Genomic DNA, 19,271 nt, shown 5'->3' on the forward strand with positions numbered 1-19,271 from the left:
AACAATTTCACAATAACAATTGGCCTCTGAGTGAGAGTGCCAGCTAACCTAAGCTAGTCACAAACACATTGTATGACATTTACCTCGACCTCAAATTTCTCGATTAGGCCCCTGCGCGTTGCCTGCTGTTCACCTAAGAAGTTTTTTTTTTTAGGTGATCTTTTTTCCTGACTGCACGCTAGCAGCGAGTTTGATGGGCAACCATGCTAAAACCGAGCAATATTTGAGAAAAGGCGCTACACATTCGCCTGCATAAACGAACATTGAAGGCGAACACAAGCCATCTAATAGCTCCTTCCCGCACCATTTGGACAGCCCGATAACTTAGAGTTTATATATTTTCGCAACTTGTACATTTCTTTTAGGGACGAAGCTCCTTATGGCGTGGCTTGTGCGTCCCCTGTTGTCGTTGTGCGTAACCGCCGGTGGCACATACCCGAGAGAGCGGGTATGTGCCACAGGGAATAGACCGATATGTGTCACAGGGAAAGGAGAAAGACCATCGCATGACTACGATCGCAATGAAAAGATGTGAGTTGGCGGTACTTCGCGTGTTCACTAGAAGGACGAATGGACGCACAGATGGATGGATGGAAGCACGGATGGATGGACGGACGCACAGCTGGACGCACGGACAGACAGACCGATGGACAGCCAGACGGCCGGACGCGCGGACGAATTAATGAATGCACAGACGAACGGGCACACGGATGGACGCATGGACACACGGAGGGACACACGGAGGGACGCACGGATGGACGCACGGAGGGACGCACGGATGGACGCACGGATGGACGCACGGATAGACGCACGGATGGACGCACGGATGGACGCACGGATGGACGCACGGATGGACGCACGGATGGACGCACGGATGGACGCACGGACGGACGCACGGACGGACGCACGCATGGACGCACGGACGGACGGATGGAAGAAAGAACGAACGGACGGACGGAAGCGCGGAAAGACTGATGGACGCTTCGCCCCACTCAACAACATTCACTCCGTGGATATGCAGTGAATTTTTTTTGTCTTCTATTAGACTATGTTGTTAAGCATTCCAACTACAAAAAACTTCTAGACAAATCGAACAATTATTTCATAGTATTTCCACCGTCGCTACACCTAACTCAGCAACCCGTTGCAAAAAACAAAAAAACGTAAGCAATGTTAGTGCACGCAAGTAAGGCTATTTCATCGTCTTTATTGAATATATTTCTTAAATGTTCTGTTAGGATCAAGTGCGGCTACGTTGGCTGAAAACACAGCTCGTCGTAACGATGTTTGAAGGCTAATAAACATTTGTTCCCATGAGATCTGAATTGAAAGTAGCTGAAAGGCTGCCGTGGACAGGCGGATCATTAATCGACGAAATGCGAATTTGGATGACTTAGTGGATGGTTATGGAAGTTGGTGCAACAGAACGTCCAAGTAATAAACAAGTACAGCAATATTCTTTTAGTGTAGGCATGCTCCAGCGCGCGACTCAATATAGTGTTGAAATGTGAACCAAAGAAACTACAAATAAATATTGCTTCAAGAAAAAAAGTAGTGGTTGTCTTTTATTTGTCAACAGTTTCGACTAGTGACGTAGGCAGAAATTTTTGAAGGGGAGAGGGGGGTCACCTTCTTGATTTAGGAAGAGGGGGGAGATGGGCAATCCCTTAAAATGCTCATTTTTTTCTCTGTATACAATTGCCCGGTGTGACACTCCTTGGCTACGCCACTGGTTTCAACCAGTGGACTAGACTGGTCTTTGTCGAGCCTTATGAACAAATGCTACTGAGTGAAATGGCATAATCGTGACACGGAACAACATAGGAGGCGCCAGTAGCATGGCGTGCATGACGTTTGCATGCAGTCCGCCTTCAATATCGCCTTCTGCTACTGCGGTCAAGCTGTTCATAAGGCGTCGGTGTACCACTATGCCACTCAATTAGATAATCATTAGCGTAACCAGAAGTTCCGTTTTTTTGCAAGAAGGCGGTGGAGGGAGGTGCTGGAATTCCCAACCCTTCCTACCTCCTTTCCCCTGCACCCACGGATATGCAAGTACAAGCCAGTATGTTAGCGGATAATCATGACACTTTTTTTTCCCATAAATTGAACCTTGTTTGAAAGACACTATGAGTGCAGTTACTGAAATTTTTATGCACACCATCACCGTAATAAATTTACGAAGTATGAGGAACAAGACCCTGAATATTCCCACTGCTTCGACAGGAAGCCTTGAATTAGAACCACATGCCTGCTATAAAACGCCTTATCACCACATACTCAAGAGTTCGACAGAATGCAGAGACAAATTACTGGGTAATTGAAATTTCTCTCAGACCTAGTTCACTCTAAGCAATTTACATCGACTGTACAGGAAACAACAAGGGCGTTTTTCGTGGCGAAGAATGTCTTACTTTCTACGCGTCTTGATGCACGGCCAAGTAAGACTGCGCACGAAATCTGAGAACTATGTCAGCATGTATGGCTATACAGGGCGTCTAGGCTACCACAAGCCAGGGAGAGGACTTAACGAGGTAACTTGCAATAACCTCCTTGACGAAATGAGGTAAGCATGACGGCGAGAAAACTGACACAAACAATGCTTAGACGAGCAACGTGCATAGCGCCACCGTGTGGGAGGTAGCCTGCTGACGGCAGCACTCGGCCGAGCTCCACACTGTCTTAGAAGGAGGATGGGGGGGGGGGGCAAGTTCTTTAACTAGATGTGGCCAGTGAAGTACCGGGCGTGCGGGCTGTGGAAGAAACTTCGTTACGGGCGCTTGAACTTTTGTGTGTGTTTTGTTTTCGACGTAGAGTTGCTTATCTGGACGTTTAGAGCGGCTGGCTGGCCAGCAGTCAGGCCGAAGAGCCTGCGCTGACGGGCAACGCTCAGCGGCTTTAAGGAAGCCTTCCAATCCTCGCGTGACCTTCCTTTTTCTTGGTTTGTGTGTTTTTATAATCTCCCTTTGTGCTCTGCCTTTTTCTGGCTGCGTTGAGGAAAGCTTCCCCGAGAGCTCGAAAGAAGGTGGCCACAATTGGAAGGAGGCCGCGGAGACACGTGTAGGAAACTGGACAGTTAGTGACATTTTCCGCACTTCGTTTCGATCTCGTCTCTGACGGCATGTCTAGACAATTGGTCAAAAGTGCAGTGCGAAATCCTGACAGGACACAAGCCGAAGAACGGATTGCATCAACGCTTGTGTCCTGTGAGAGTTTCGCACTCTTTTTTCTCAGTTATAAACTTGAACCTAAAAGCCAAATTTTCAACCCTGGCACGACTCGCAATCAAAAGAATTAAAAATAAAGAGCTGAGAGTGTGATGTGGGCCTTTTAGAATAAATCAGGGCTAATAAAATAGGCCACAAATCACTCATTTCAACGAAACATTATGTGGGCATCAAAAACAAAGAAAGCCTTGCAGAAGACGCTTTGAAAGCATTATTTTTTATTGAGAAGAGCGGCACGCTTCGCTGCTTTCAGCACATTTACTGTTTGGTTTATTTTAACATCGTAACGCACAGGTATGGGATCGCTATGCCGTCTTGACTATTACGTTACGAGTGCACGTGAAGATTCATATGAGTGATTTGTGTACCACCTGTGGACTTCGGAACTCCTTATAGGGCCCAACTATTGTTATAGCCCGAGAGCAGAACGACGATGAAGGGACAAGAAGGACAATCATCACTCTGCCCTTGCGCTATAACAATCGCCATGTCATACAAACTAGCCCAAACCACCACGCTCCTTATACGGGCTACACGAGCCTGACTTTCGCAAGCTAAACTTGCGAACTCCAAACAACTCTGCGGCCAAAAAGCGTGTTTGGCCGCGGCATGTGTTTCAACTCTTTGAACTGATAGCGTGTTCACTATTGGACGCCGTAAAGAACCTTCCAAGCAGAGCCACATAGAAACAACACATGCACGAAAAAACACTTACTATTGGTTGATTACAGAGTGTGGAAAGCACAGTGTTCACTTGAACGTAGGATGTACAGAAAGTGCAGCCAGTTGAGATTCTTGGTTTGGTGCTGCATTCAGCTCATGGCCTGCAAAAAAAATAGACAAATAAAATGAGGGGAGCCTAAATTACACCTACAAGCCCGAGCATAGTATTTTTCTTGAGTTTTGTAATATTTCAATGCGTACTATTTAGGTCTGACTTGATCTCGGCTAGGTTAAGTAATGAAGTGTTGTTTCTCTTTCTCAATTCACCTTAACTATGTAGGGATATAAAATATATGGGTTCTCATTAGGAACGAAACTATTTTTTTTTATTGTGAGAAAAGCAGCTGCTAATAAATATTGTTGTACGAACGCCTAGTGCTTTAGTGACAAAAAGGCAATTTTTGGTTATTGCAGGATCGTCTGGTAAGTTTTCATTCGTAGATGCATTTTTTTCGCTTGTTGTGTTCATAAATATCTCTTAGTTAAAAAGCAATGGCCATTCTGTCATTTATTTTCTGGAGGATGCAAGGTGATATTTAAAGTTTAAATAATAGCATTCTTGCAAATTGCTTTAATATCTCACTGTACTACATATGACTAGCTGAATCAGATTCTAAATAATAATTACAAGCTTAAGTATTTTCCGATTTATGCATTTCATCTTGAAGTATCATACATACTGAAACATCGGCTTGTATGAGTTACTCATAATAATATACTATAACGTTACATTTGTTGTCTCAGCGCTTCATTCCTTTCAGCGATAAAAGAGCGAACTTTCAAAAAACAGTATACATGTATCAATGTCCCACAATCACATGTATTTGCAAAATAAATCGTTAGTTCACGCAGGTATATAAAGCTTGTACAAACACTGGTCGAATGCTGAGCCATGGTTACACTGGACTGGAGGAAAGTATAGGTTTTTACTGCACTACCTTACAGTGCGTGTCAATTTCACACGTTCGTTGTTGCAAAACGTTCGAGAGATGCATAGTATAGATGAAGTTGAACTTAAGTCGAAGCAAGAAAGATAAAGTGAAAGCATGAGCAACAATGTTGGACAAGCACTTCCTACGGAAACTGCTCAGCCGAAGTGACGCAAGAAGGCGTCAGAGAGCAGAATCGTAAATAATCCTTCTCGTCACCTTGGTTTCTTAAATATTGTTTCTGGTGTGATTTGAAGCATCTTGTAGAAAAATTAGAGACAAAGTCTCGAAAGAGCTTCTAGCCATCCTTTCGAACATTCATGAATTTTTTTCAATGCGAAAAAAAATGACGTAAGAAGGAGCACCGAAAAACAGTATGTCAACTTATACCTTACTGTGACGTGGCAGGTAGGTGCACAAATATTAAATTAACTAAAAAACACCAGGCCTGCTCGGAAAGTTCTGCACAGTGACAGCAAAAACTGGAAGAGCGCCATTTGTAGAACTTGTCATTGAAGGAGGTTGTATGAAGCAAAAACACGACGCGTAAAAGTTGTTGCCCCTAGAGCACACAAAATGCTTGGAGGGTGTAGTTCGTGACTACGAACATTCCTCGCGGCCAAAACAAAAAAAAAACGTACTTTTCTACTTTAATTTAGGCAAAATATTCTTTTACCTATATTTATGGCGAAATAGTGCCGTTTTTCAATAGAAGTTATCGCGTCAGATGTTCTGAGAAGTTCTGTTTTACCACAAATAATAGTTGGCCCATAGCAAACACGGTCATTCGCCAATCCCCATAGCGCTCGCGTTCATTCAGCGGAATTATCGAAAGCCTTGTATGGGTAAATAACCCTTCAGAGACTCTTATTTGATCAATTTTTTAATGCAAACCTCGTCGGCTCGACTCGACTTAGTTCGACAACTTGTCTTCCAGGACGCGAAGAAAACATCTCGCGAATTCCGGATCTAATCTGGCACGATGCTCTTCCAACTTCCCCCTTTACCAAACTCCGTCCTCTTCAACGATCTCGGGATGACCGAAACTCCGACCACTTATGCGCACGTACGAAGACCGAACTTCTTAGTAACTTGCGAGAACAAGGATTAACCGAATGATCGCATTCCGTCTCTGCTATGCGATTGACAACTGCCGAAGAAGAGCGAGCATAGCGGTGCTTTTCCGTCTCCGTTCGAGAGCCTCGACTTTGCGAACTAGCGGCTTCCAGCCACAAAGCCGAATACGCACGCACGTACTACGCAGGCACAAATGGCCCGCCTCATCGTTTCGGCGCAGAAAAAGCTTCGCGTTGGTCGCGGAGAAGTGGAACAACGAGAACGGTGCCCGTGCTCGCCGCTGAGAAACTCGGCCAAGTTCAGCGACGTGGCGGTCCTTTTGTGGCCTCACATAAGTGGACGCACTCTAGACAGAGTGAAAGTATCGACAGAAAGGAAGACAGCGTTGCGCATACCGCACAGGGACCAAGAACGACACTGCACCAGCGACGACATGGCGTCCACCTTATCTACTTACGTGTGCCCCAGCAGCAGCGTATGAGAGCGAGGACAAAAAAAAAGTAATCGAACTAAATGAAAAGGAGCTCCCGAAGGCGTCCTGTTGATTGGATGTCTCTAAATAGGGAGCTTCGAGAGAGAAGCAGCGTCAGCTGCCACCAAATAACTCTGCGTATCTAATAGAGTCCGCCCTCCCACTCTCTCTCGCTCTCTCTCCATATCTCTCCTTCCCTCCTTCTAATATGAAGACGGGCGTCTTGAAAGCTGCACCAAGGAACTCTAAGGCTGCAGGGAACATAAACTAATATTTACGGGTCCTTTTTTTTTTCTTCGTTGTGGTAACGTGCTGCGCTCTGAAAGTTGACGTTATGTGAGCTGCGTGTCATAGCTGTCAAGTGCGAAGCTGTCGTGAAAGAGACAAGTGTGTTATAAACAGCCTGTTGTTTAGACATTACCGGTAACTTCTAATCCCTAACAGACAGGTTATAGTGAATCAGTTAAGCTAACTTGCATATCTAAAGCGTTAAGAGACGTCAATAAATAATTTACAAAGAACAGAACGAGATTTCAAAACTGGACGTGTTTCAAGAAATGCGTCTACATTATGTGTTCATATCTTTTTAAGCATGCAACGAGAGAAAACCTTTCATTTTACAACCAACTCATATCGGAAACCACCGCAATGAATTGCTGCTCTTAAGATATCATCTCCGATTTGCGTCCGCAAGTAAAGTAAAGCTCCCTTCCTTTTATCTACCACTGACCACTTTATACGTCCGCCAATTTCATAAAAATCCAGGGCCTGTGATTACAGCCTGCCTCCCTCAGTTGTGGTTTGGTGAATATCTTGGCATAAAAAAGTGGTTTTTAGCTGACGAGAAGCTCCCTTGAGGCAAAGCGAAACGACAAGGCTATTTCTTTCTTAAAATTCCAGAAAATATTGTTATTTTTATGTGTAGAGAACTGCGTACGCACCCACTATCATCCAATTTTATGTTAGAATGGCCACGCAACTAATAAACAAAGATCCTTGATCATCTTGTACATATAAATAGAAAAAAATAATGATGCAGTTTTCCAGAAAACAACTTCCGTGTGTAGCCGCCTACGCACTTTTCGCAATCATACACACGGGCTGTTTCATTGAAAAAAAAATATTAAACAGATGCGTGCAATCAGGTAAGTGGCATTCGTAGGATTCTCTAAAATGAGTTCCGGCGAAAACAACTGCATGAGGAACTCTGCACTCAAGCATGTTTAGAGAACAACAGAAAATTTATAACGGAAGGATTTAACCAAACCTTCACTTTACTGAATCTTATAGAGCCTTACACATAATAAAAAAGTAAGAAAATATGAACCAGAAGATTTAAATACAGCATTGAAATAAGAAAAAAAAAACGCCGCAGGCGTATTGTTTTCCGAATCGTCCTAGAGGGTACCTTTTTATTCGGGGCATCCCGCGGCGGTGTTTCTTCGAAAAAAAAAAAAACTAGCACATAAGAGCTTGGCGTTCCAACCCAATATACATCCGATTATGCGATTTCCGAATCGCTTGTTTACAATCTTTTTTTACACATCACCATGAGAACCAACAAATACCGGCTAGATGGAACTATCGCGAAATCAAGCATTATTATTCGCAGATGGTTTTTGTTCTTTTTTTTGTTTTGCCTTACGTACTTTTGCGTCACAGACCGATATAACTTTCCGTTCTTGTGGTGGAAGCGCACTTGTCGCGTCTCCCACGTCGCTTCGCGTGAGTGGGCAGCATGTTGTTTTTCAATAGGTAGGCATTTCGAGCGATGTGCCATCGAAACGCTTTTCGGTAACACTTGTTTTTATTTGTTCTTATCACAGCATCAAACTAGTGTTATTTTAGAGCATTTTCTTTCTATATATATTTTTTCGACTAGTCGAGACACCGCATAACACGATGAAAGAGGCGGACAACTCCAACCCCTGAAAGAAAAAAAAAGAAAAAAGAAGAGAAAGAAACAGCGAAATTTTGTGACTGGAAAAATAACCCGAGTTTTCATTTCGAACACTTCATTTGTTTATTCAATCGCATCTAAACACGGACCAGAAAACGTACGTTTTTTTTATATTTTTTTTCTTCGTGAGGCATACTTCGAGGACAACTAAACTAATTATACCTTTATACGCTGATATTTAGAGATACACGGTAAAAATGAAGGGCAACTGTTAAACGCATTCCTCTTCTTCACATCCGTGTCTCCCCTCCTCGAAGGTGCAAGCAGGCGTTGCGCCCCAATAGCTGGCAGTTGTGGGCCTGTTCCCTCTTTATTTTCCCTGTGTCTACTTATTTTATCTGTATACAAACTGAATAGATAAATAACTGCGAAACCTGTGTAACAAATATGCAGGTGTTCTTAAATAACTGAGTGATTGTCTTGTCGATGGACAGTGATAAAGTGAATGAATGTGCGTTGATGAGTCTGTACTGGCAAAATTAATAGCTCTGTTGAAGTGTTCTAAACAGTTAATATTTAAATGAAATAAGCGGAATATAAGCGCTCTTGTGTCTTTCTTAGAGACAACCTAAGTCAAAACCAACCGACCATGAAGCCACCGATGGTGTAAGGAAGGTTATTTGCACTTCAATTTCCTCACATTTGTAATATAAATACCGTGTCACTGACGAAGTAGTAGTTGTGTTTCGGTATTTTATAGTTAATATTTGCATGAAATAAACATCTCATGAGCACTCGTTTTTGTTTTGGTAGAGACAACTTATATTAAAACCAACAGACTATGAAACCAAGAACGGTGTAAGGCTATTTGCGCTTTAATGTGTTTGAGTTTGTGTTATCAATACTATTGAACACATAAAAACTGTAAATGACATCCCCTATACCTTCTATAGCTTCCTTGTCTTTTCCTTGTCCTCTCTATCTTTCATCTTGCTCCTCCAACTCCTATGCGCAAGGTATCAAACCGGCTGCCCATAGAGTAACCTCCCTGCCATTCTTTTCCTCCTATTTTTATTCCTTCGTTGTCTTTTGGTTTTATTATAGTTATATCTGCAACAAGAAAACAGAGACCGAATTTCAGGAGCAAACTTCACTGCATAAATGGTTCATTTTTATGCCAATTCCAGGCATAACATCAAGAATAAATGGATTTGAAAGATGACAGGGTGTAAAGTGAGTATATTATTACTGAGAGCACCAGACCTCCCGTAAATCTTTTAATGCGAACATGAACGCTGATGACAACGTACTTTGTCGCAGAGAGAGAAAAATAAAAGGAAGAGACAGGAAGGCTACCGTAGGAGGAATGGTTTGCTACCCTGTACTTGGGTGGGGAAATGAGATTCGAAAAGAGGATAGTCACAGAGACAATGGAAAAATTGTTTGCGCTGAATGTAAATAAGTGAGGGAATCGGAATATTTTATATTAATAAGGCCGTGAACAAGGATAACTGGACAGTACTTTACATATCTTTGTGTTGCAATTCGACGTCGGTGAATATGGTGCCCATTCGTCAATGACCCATGCTGTGCTCATTCATTACGCCTAAGCGCATATTAAATCTAAAGTTTTTGCTAATACAGATTGTTTGATGACGCCCGAAAATACTTTTCAAAAATTACAAACAAAACAGTGCGCAGTTTTTTTTATGAAACGTAAAGATAGTTTGTTTATTTTACCACTTAACAGATCACTAAAGTTTCAAGAAAAAAAGCAAACAAATTTCGGTGATGTAGACTAGAGTGGTATCAAGAGAAAAAAAATTCTACGCTAGCAAAACTTGGCGTTCGCCAATTTAGGAAAGAATCTTCCACAGCTCAAAATGGCAAGAAATGGAGGAATTGGCATACAGCTACGAGAAATAATGAAACCAAAAAGAAACATGTTTTTTGCAGAAGCAAATTTTGGAAAATGTTTTAATTCGTTATTACGACTCGTAGAAGAGAAAAAAATACATTGAAGTGCACAAATTTAAGGCGGATGCATTTTCTTACAGCCTAAACGCAATGAAAGCTCTAATAAACTACTGTGCCAACAGAAATTGTACCAACAGAAATTGTACAGACAAACGAAAATAACCGCACTAAGTATTACTGTTGAGAGAGATGTGAGAAAGAATTGAGACGGAGAAAGAGTAAAAAATGTAATAGATAGAAAGATAAAGAAAGCAAAGGCTAAACGAAAAAGAGTGGAGACTGAAATATTATAGAAAAAGAGTTGAGAGAGACAGAGGGACAGAGACAGAGACACAGAGGGACAGAGGGACAGAGGGACAGAGGGACAGACAGAGAGACAGAATGAAAAGAAACGTGTGCTCTCAGCGACGAAAATGCGGTTATGGTTTATCCAGAGACAGAGGGAAAGATGGGAGGCGGGATGCGCTCGTACTGCCGAATAGAAAGAGGACAGAAACACGATCCCAGCGCAATAGCCTTCCTCCGTCCCTGGCCCCATTTTGGTACGGGAGATAATAAAGGGAGAAACGCCTTTCAGCAGCCGATGTACGATGGGGCAGCCGCCTGCCGTTGGAGCACGTATCTCGTGACTGGCTTCTCGTGGAAAGACCTTGCCAGTGCTCTTAAGTGGCGTCACATATTTAATTTTTTTTCTTCCAAGTTTACTTTTTTTATTTCCCTAATGCTCGCGCACGCGGGAGAAATGAGCTTTGAAAGTAATAAAGCGGTGGTGGCGGCGACGCCTGGAGTATCTGCAGCGTTGTAAAAAAGTAAGAGTTTGCGAAAGGCTGAGAGAGTACAGGAAAAGAAAATTAAAGAGATTGTGATGGGGAACAGACAGGCAGACATATATATATATATATATATATATATATATATATATATATATATATATATAATAGTGTTGCCAATATTAGTGATTACTTAGACTTCACTAGCGAACGCTATAAACACAATTTAGCCGAAATTTGACCTGTGCTAACGATTGCTTGTAGTATGTAAGTAGATGGCTAAGCAGTTGTCCGAAGTCGGCTAATATTTTGAACTTTTCATGTCCATCTCATTTTTGAATCTTCATTTTCCCAGTGCACAGCAGCCAGTCTGATTCAGCTCGATTCACCTCCCTGCGTAGACGGGTAATGGGACGAAGTAAGGATTGGTGAAATGCAGCCTGATACCTTTGCTCAGTCCACCTGTGACGTTATTTTATTTAAGTACGTAGGGTTATGGCTTAATATTTTTGGCGATAACAATAAAGACCAGGTACAGCGACCAGGAGGCTGTTGTGGCTTTCATATTACGGTTTACTGAACTCATCGTAAAAGTTTTTTTTTTTTTTTTTGCGCTCAACCAACGGGAGTGCACAGGCACGGGTGGTGAAACTTGACCTTCCCTATTGGGAAACTGCACACCCTTACGCCTCCCTGCCACTCCTTTGCGGCCTCTTCGCGTCCGTCACTCTGTTTTAGACGAACCATTAAAAAAAATCGGGCTCTGTAATGACAGTCGAAAAATAATGGTGGTTTCAAACTAGTGGTGCCAAGACTGAAGGAAGAGCAGCAGTGGGTGCTCTTACCTTTCCTACTTTAATTTTTTTTTCCTTGTTTCAGTTTCCTCTGCTTGTTTCTATCTGTTGTCGATATTTTTCTAATTCCTTCTCTATATTTTATTTCCTAGTACTTTTTAATTCTCGCTCTTGCAGACTTTATTTCTCCCTCTTCCATTTGTGTATCTCTGCAGTCTTTCTGTCTTTCTTGTTTGTTTTTATTTCTCCGATATATATATATATATATATATATATATATATATATATATATATATATATATATAAATATACTGCTAATTCTGTCACTTTCTCTCTGACACGTGTTTCAAGTGTCGTACGTCACCGAGCAGTTCTCATCGAACGCTCACACCTGCAGTTTTTTCTTTTCTTCCTTCTTCATTTTTTCATTTTTCTTTTTCTTCCTTGTTTGTTTCTTTTTTTTTCTACCCTTTCTCTCTTTCCTTTCTTTCTTTTTTTCTTTAATTCGTAACTATTCACCCTCTTCTGTATTTGCAAACAAAAATGCTCGGCGTATTCTCGGGTTACCACAGACACTCACGTCTGAAGTGAGCGATGCATTAGAGATCTTAGCAAAGGGCACGAGTCAACGACTGATGCCCTTTCGCTAAGATCACTATTGCTCCTTTTGACGAAAGATAAAATATCGGTGTTCACGTGGTACAAAATAGAAATCGATGCGGCCATACGGGAAAAGCCCGGTGAGGGAATAAAAGTTCCGTCGTCTCTTATACAGAGCAGGTGCCTAAAGATTTACGTCTTGGCATTTTCTATTGGTGCAACGAAGAAAGCTGTTATTCTGTGTTATTTCCTTACCATTCCTCCGTTACCCCCAGTACATTTACTGCCGATAAGCATTACACCAATACCTTTTCAGCTTTGGTAACCTAAAAAGAAGCAAGAAATGTTGAACCTACGCCATGTTGGGGTTAAGAGCGAGCTCTTAAGAAGTTATGAGAGCCTCCATTTCAAGCATTAAAAATGAGTATTTTACAAGAATATATCAACGGGACAAATATGTGCCATTATTCAAGTACGGCGGTTCCCTTCAGAGACTGTGCGTCTCAGGTTATGAATGGCATTTTATTACACAGGAACAATAACAGCTCCTAACCGTACAATGTCAGTGCTGCAGTCTATAATATTTAAAAACCTTTAGCGATGATAGCATCATATTCTGCAGAAATATCGATTGAAGAATGACGTATGAGTACTCCATTGTACGCTAGTCTCCGCCCCACTTTTTTCTTTAGTATACGCAGCTGGAAGGACAGTATTGGCTGTTTTGCTTTAGTTTATAATGTCTCATGGGAAACAACTGACAATGAAGGAATGCACATAAGCTCTTCGAAGATGATTCATCTTTACGAATTGGACAGATTAGGATGCTTATGGAAAGTTTTGATTTCACGCACTCATGTTCTTCACCCAAACCTGTCACGCCCGTTTATCCTTGCCCTCAATGCATTTTATTAGTATCGCTAATATCGCTCCACGTAGGTATCTCAAAAGAATTAATACTAACAATTTATTATTGAAACAATAAGAAGCAACAAGCAGTTACAACTGAAGCCTAGTCTGTCGTGAAATAATCAAGTGATTGGCCAAAAAATGTTGATTCAACAGGTCCTGTTTTGTGCCGCAGAAACAGTCGTTTGAAGCAAAAGAATGATGACAGTGAGCTCCAGCAAAGATACAACGTATTGTCAAATAAATATTTCCGATTCCCCATTCATTCATCTTCCTGAATTCTGATAACATAGTACAAATTATTCAAAAAGAGTTCCTATGCAGAAAGATTTGAGTAACGAGCAATAGCCTCAGAAGAGAACATCGCTTTGCGGTACATAGTGAGGCACTGGAGGTTGTAAAGGAATACACCCCCCTAGGACATGTAGCAACCATGGAATCGAACGAGAAGTGGTTAGCATCTGTAACTCTAATGATGGGGTTGACAAACATTGTCACATCATAAATAGTAGTAGTAACAGCTGCATCTTACAGGTACATAATGACGGAGCAGAAACCTGGAGGCTTATAAAGAGGGCTCATCATAAGTTGAGGACGAGGAAGCGAGCAACTGAAAGAAAAACAATAGTTGCAACCTTAAGATACTAGAAGAGACCAAAGTTGCTCATGGAGCACAGGTGCTAAGAAAATATTAGTAGAGATCAAGAATAAAAACGTAACGCTGCATGCTCAAAAATTGAGTATGTAGCGCGTAGGCAAAATAACCACTGGTCATTATAATAAGTGGCTGGATTTCAAGAGAAGGCAAACGCGTGACACGGGAAAACAGAAAGTTAGGGGGGCAGATGAAATTGAGATGTTCGTGAGTACAACGTGACCTCAGAAAGCAGATGATCGGGTTCACTGGCAAAACATGGGAGATGCGTTTGCTCTGCAATGGGTGTATTATGTCTCATGATGATGATGACTACAAAAGAAACAAATGGCAAGGCAGCTGTAAGAATAGATTACTTTGTGTCACGATTGGTCTGCATTCGTGCTCGCTGAAAGAAAAAAAAAACACGCGAGTCTCATAATTTTGCATAAAGGGACTCGAAAGCGAAATCAACTTTTTTTTTTACCTCGATGTATTTTTCCTGCCCCGCCTTTTTATGAACGCTTTCTGCACTTCGCGTGATCTTGGACTGCCTCCACGACAGGCACACTTTTCAACAACATGGCACTTCATAGTGAAGTCATGCAGGTATCACTAGTTTTGGAGATCCATAACGTTAGTGAATTTTTTCGTCACTCATGTTCATGACGCCAACGGTCAGTTTTCACGTTTGACAAGTCATTGAAGGCTTTCAGCTTACAAAAAAGAAAATCTTCTCACAAAAATAATATGGCTCTAAGATCTCTCGATCTGACGACCTACTTCTAAACGGAAGCTTGGACACGAAACGAGAGGCACGCATAAACTTTCGTTTTAGCACAAAAATCAAAAAGGCAGATAAGAAATGTAACAGACAACTAGTATAAACCGGAAGTGCGCACGTTCTATTTTCGTGCGAAGGTCAAATGTCACCTGCGCGCCGGCATGGGTCGTTTAGCGCTGGCTGCAAAGAGAACGAAGTGTAATCGGCGGATCGGCCTAGTGCTCCGAGAACAAAACCAGACCCCGAAAAAAGAAAGGGGAAATAACGAAGTGCAGATAAGACTTTCGCGATGAGTTACATATAGTGAAAAAAAAAGCAACAAGGAAAGAGTTCACGTAATGGGCAGGGCAAACGACATAACAAAGGCACACCTAGGAAGCCACCAAAAACTTACGTTGCAGCACATGAACGACAAGCAGAGAGGCAGGGGGGCAAAAATGGCTGGGCCGGGCTCAAGGATATTGCCGAGCTAACGACAACACGCGGTGCGCTCCCCAATTTTTCGCCAGAATTTCTACCCTTATAGAGTCGCAAACCATTCTGTTTCCTTTTTTTTTTAATAAATGTATGTAAGGAGAGGTTGTATTCTGTTTCCTTCTTTCCTTTTTTCTTCTTTTCTTTCTTGCTTGCTTACTTTTTTGTGTTTCTTTATTCACTAATTCTACTTCACCGGTTTGCAAGAGCACGGGCTCTGCCTCGAGGACCGTTCTCTCGACGGGAAATAATTGCGCCCCAGCGGGACAGCGCAGCAGGCTCACGTCGGCCTGCTTCTCTCCTAATCTGAGCGTCGCCCAGCGCAGGCAACAATGAACGCCATTAGGAAGCGAGTAGGCACGTGGAAGGAACAAAGTGGCGCACACGAGAAGAGAGAGCGAGTTCAGTGAAGGAGGTGGAACACTGGTATTTCCTCGGGGCGTTCACGAACTCACTTTGCGTCGCGACAGGAGACCTGGCGAAGTATTTGTTTACCGAGACTCTTTCACCATTGTTAGATCCCTTGAGGCTTGACGGGGTGTTGCTGCCGTGCTGATTTCGCTAAACTACGACCGTTTGGGCTGTACATCAACAGCGCTGCTGTGTGCCAATTCGTGCGACGTTGTCAGATAATGCATCTCACAACAGTTACATACCTCCCGTTGGATCGTTTAGCTTACTGCAAGCATTCTCCTTCCTTTTAAAGATAGTTTTGACATTTACTCGATGTAGATCTAAACCCGATTTAGTATTCTAAGCACGTTATAACACTGTATGCAGCTGCACTGAACGTGACAGCTGCAGGAAGCACGGAGCGGTCTTTCACTAGTCTTCCATCGACGCTCGCGTGCACGGGCAAGGAAGCACTGACGTCACAGACGTGAAGCCTGCTCGACGTCCATAGTGGGAAGGAAAACCTTTATTTGTGGTTTAGTCGCATACTCCCTCCTCCCCTTTCCGTTCTCTTTGAACTGATACCTCTCCTCACCATCACGGCCCTTTCCCCACCCCCTTACTATACTATACATTGCTATGAGGTAATTCACCATTCCACTCCTCTTAGTGCTTCTCAATTTCCTTTCCCTATTCCCTTTTATACTATATGAGGCTATGCTATGCTCTACCCCCCTCCTCCTTACCATCAGTTTTCTTTCCCAATACATTGCTATATGTACCTTCCCCTTCTTTGCTTCTCCTCAACTTCACATAATTTCTTCGGACTCACTACCTCACCCCCTTGCCATGCTGCACTATACATAACTACGCTATGTTTTACCTTCTCCTCCTTCTTTACCTCATCATCAACCTTCCATACGTTCCCCTCATCCTTGCTAGAAGACAGACAGTGTATAAATATAGAATACAATGCATGTTTTCCCACCCATCGTTTCCTTTTCCATTCTTATACGGTTTACGACATGCTTTGTCCTGGCTTCCACGATTTCTTCCACACCCACACATATATCCTTCTCACCTTCATTTTTATTTTCTTCCCTTTGCCATGGCTCGGCTATACTAAACCACGAATGGTATGTTTTAATGAAGGTGGTTGGAAGCGAAAAACATACAAAATACACAAGAATACTCAGACAGGACGAGTGGTAATTTTAAACGGAAGTTTACTTTCAGAAATAGCCACGTTTTATCATGCATAAAAAGGCAACAGCAGCAGTAAAACGCATGCGTGAAGTCACAAACTAACAACAGCCATCAACTAACAAAAAATCATAACAAAAATGACCTTTTTTTGCGCCACGAGGTTCAAAGAACTGAGATGAAACAGTTTTGGTGAAAAAAAAAAACAGATCATTTCAAGTGTAGGAGTGGTTGCCGCTGATCAATTTACAGCGTCGAAGACTAATTTAACTAAGCCTCTTTCCGTTTAGTAGGTTAATCGACCGCCGACTTGCGCACGTAGGGGCATGTTTGCGGATATGGGAGACTTCGATTGTATCTCTCGTTATCTTGTCTTGGTGCCGAAAAAAAAAAAACAGTAGTTCTGATGAGGTCGAAATTGCAGATACAATTTCAACAGTGGTTTCAGAGCGTCATCACTACTTTATGCGAGATAGAAGTGATGTCTTTGAAAGATAACTTATAGGCGCGTCAAGTTTGCTTTGTGGGCTGCCCCTCATGCAATTCACAAGGATTGATCCTGTAACGGACACGTGTTCTCGGGTTAGTTCGATTGAATGCAGCTTCTAGCGCATGTCTAGACTCTGTTACATCATTGGCTCGTGATTATTTCTCCGTTCATTCATGTTACTGTATCTGTAATGCGATTACATTGCTCGGCACATGTATAAATCAGCATGGTTTCTGGAAGTGAACAGTTTTGGAAGTTGGCTTCTGTGTTTGACCATTCGTGTCGTCACTCCATCCAAGTCCTTTCTGTGTCATCCCTATTTCTCTTAAATAATGAACCAATTAGCACAGCAACGAGCTCAGTTGAATTGTATGCGTGTTTTTGCCTGTAATACGCCACACATAAAAGAAAGATATAGAGTATAACGCACAGCATAGCTTTCTCTCCTCTTTCATCTTCACTTTTATTTTCTCGCTTTCTTGCCATACATATCAATGCTATATATGGCTGCTGTATACACGCTGCTCCCAGAATGGCGTCAAGCGACTTGAGACAACGACGACAGCATACGTCAGTATACGACAGCATACGAGAGCACGCGTTCCTGAAGGGCGGAGTTACACGATTGCAGTGAAGCCCCAGAAACGGAGAAGCAATCGTCCGGGGCCCTCATCAATCTTTCTAATTTGCTTTTTTTTATTGCAAGCCATGATACTTCCAACGTCAAGCAAATTACGTAACCTGACCGATGCGCAGCCATGTTCTGAGTAACTAGAATTCAGTGTGACATAAGCAGGACGGCAATAAAAAAAAAACGACAGGTGATTACTGTGTGGCAGTGCTCTATTCCACGTGCCTTACAAATCTTTCTTTAGGCTTTCTCTCTCGTTTATTTTCGAGACCCTGTGCGACACTTGATAATCCTTATTTGGTCGATCTTACGAGGGAAGAAAAAGTGAACGCGATTTCGTTCTTCTGTCTCTTTATTTCAAAAGCGTTGGATGACACTCCCACATGTCTTGGTCTGGCGGTGACCTTTAGAGTCGATATATTGCACTTTTAAGAAACGCCCCCGCACTGGGGGTTGAACTAAGCGCCCCAATTTGAGCATCAGAAATAACGCCCGTAGGATAAATGGTCTCCGCCGCTGTCGGAATCGGCAAAATAATCCGGCTTGACAAAGAAGTCTATGTCTACAATTCCTAGTTATCGTTACCATAAACTGCAGTGTTACTCCGTACTTCATAACACAGACAAGATATTGACAAATTTACCAGCCTACGACTAAACTGGTACCCCGGTAAATCAGATAATATCGCTTGAATTAACGCAATGTGAGCTGCGCTAACATATTGGAAAGCTGTAGTAGATGGTATTAGGGAGTCCCACCGGTAGTGTGTATCTTTACTACTTGCATTTTCCCTCTTTTCTAACTCCTTATTGTATCAATAAAGTTATTTGCATACTGAAGCTTTAGCGCACACATAAGAGGACACATACGAAAGGGACACAGGGAGCAGCGCTGGTGCCTGTGTCCATTTCGTATGTGTCCTTGTGTGTGCGCGCTAAAGCTTCAGTATGCAGCAAAACTTTCTAGCCCGTCTTTCAGTATTAGTAAAGTTATTTGATTGTCGCACTAAACACAGCCCTAATTTTGTCACTGTGGGCGAAACCCAGCCAGCAAGAGACAACGTTACTCTTTTGTGGTAGTAAGCCGGGGCGCGGCGTGCCGCGCGCCCGCAATCTCGGAGGTCATGTCCTCGGCGGCCGTCCGCTGCCCCAATGCGCATGCGCCAGCTCTTCCCTCTCCTCGCGCTCGAAGAGAGGGTCCTCTCACCTCGAGCTCACGCGAAAAAAGGGGGAGAGTTGGCGCATGCGTTGTAAGGGTGGTCACGCCACCCACTGGATTGAGCTC

At 42.7% G+C, this 19,271-nt stretch overlaps 1 protein-coding gene across 4 annotated transcripts in view; it reads right to left on the minus strand.

Annotated features, from left to right (window-relative positions):
- LOC119171724 (synaptic vesicle glycoprotein 2C-like) overlaps positions 1-19,271 on the minus strand; it is a 224,214-nt gene that overhangs the window by 148,889 nt on the left and 56,054 nt on the right. For all 4 annotated transcript variants that reach the window (XM_075892318.1, XM_037422539.2, XM_075892320.1 and 1 more), the window contains one exon: positions 3,943-4,051. The gene's annotated coding sequence lies outside the window, so the exon portion shown is untranslated. The remainder of the gene's footprint in view (positions 1-3,942; positions 4,052-19,271) is intronic.

Source organism: Rhipicephalus microplus, chromosome 4, assembly GCF_043290135.1.
Source record: "Rhipicephalus microplus isolate Deutch F79 chromosome 4, USDA_Rmic, whole genome shotgun sequence".
NCBI classification, from domain to species: Eukaryota; Metazoa; Arthropoda; class Arachnida; order Ixodida; family Ixodidae; genus Rhipicephalus; species Rhipicephalus microplus.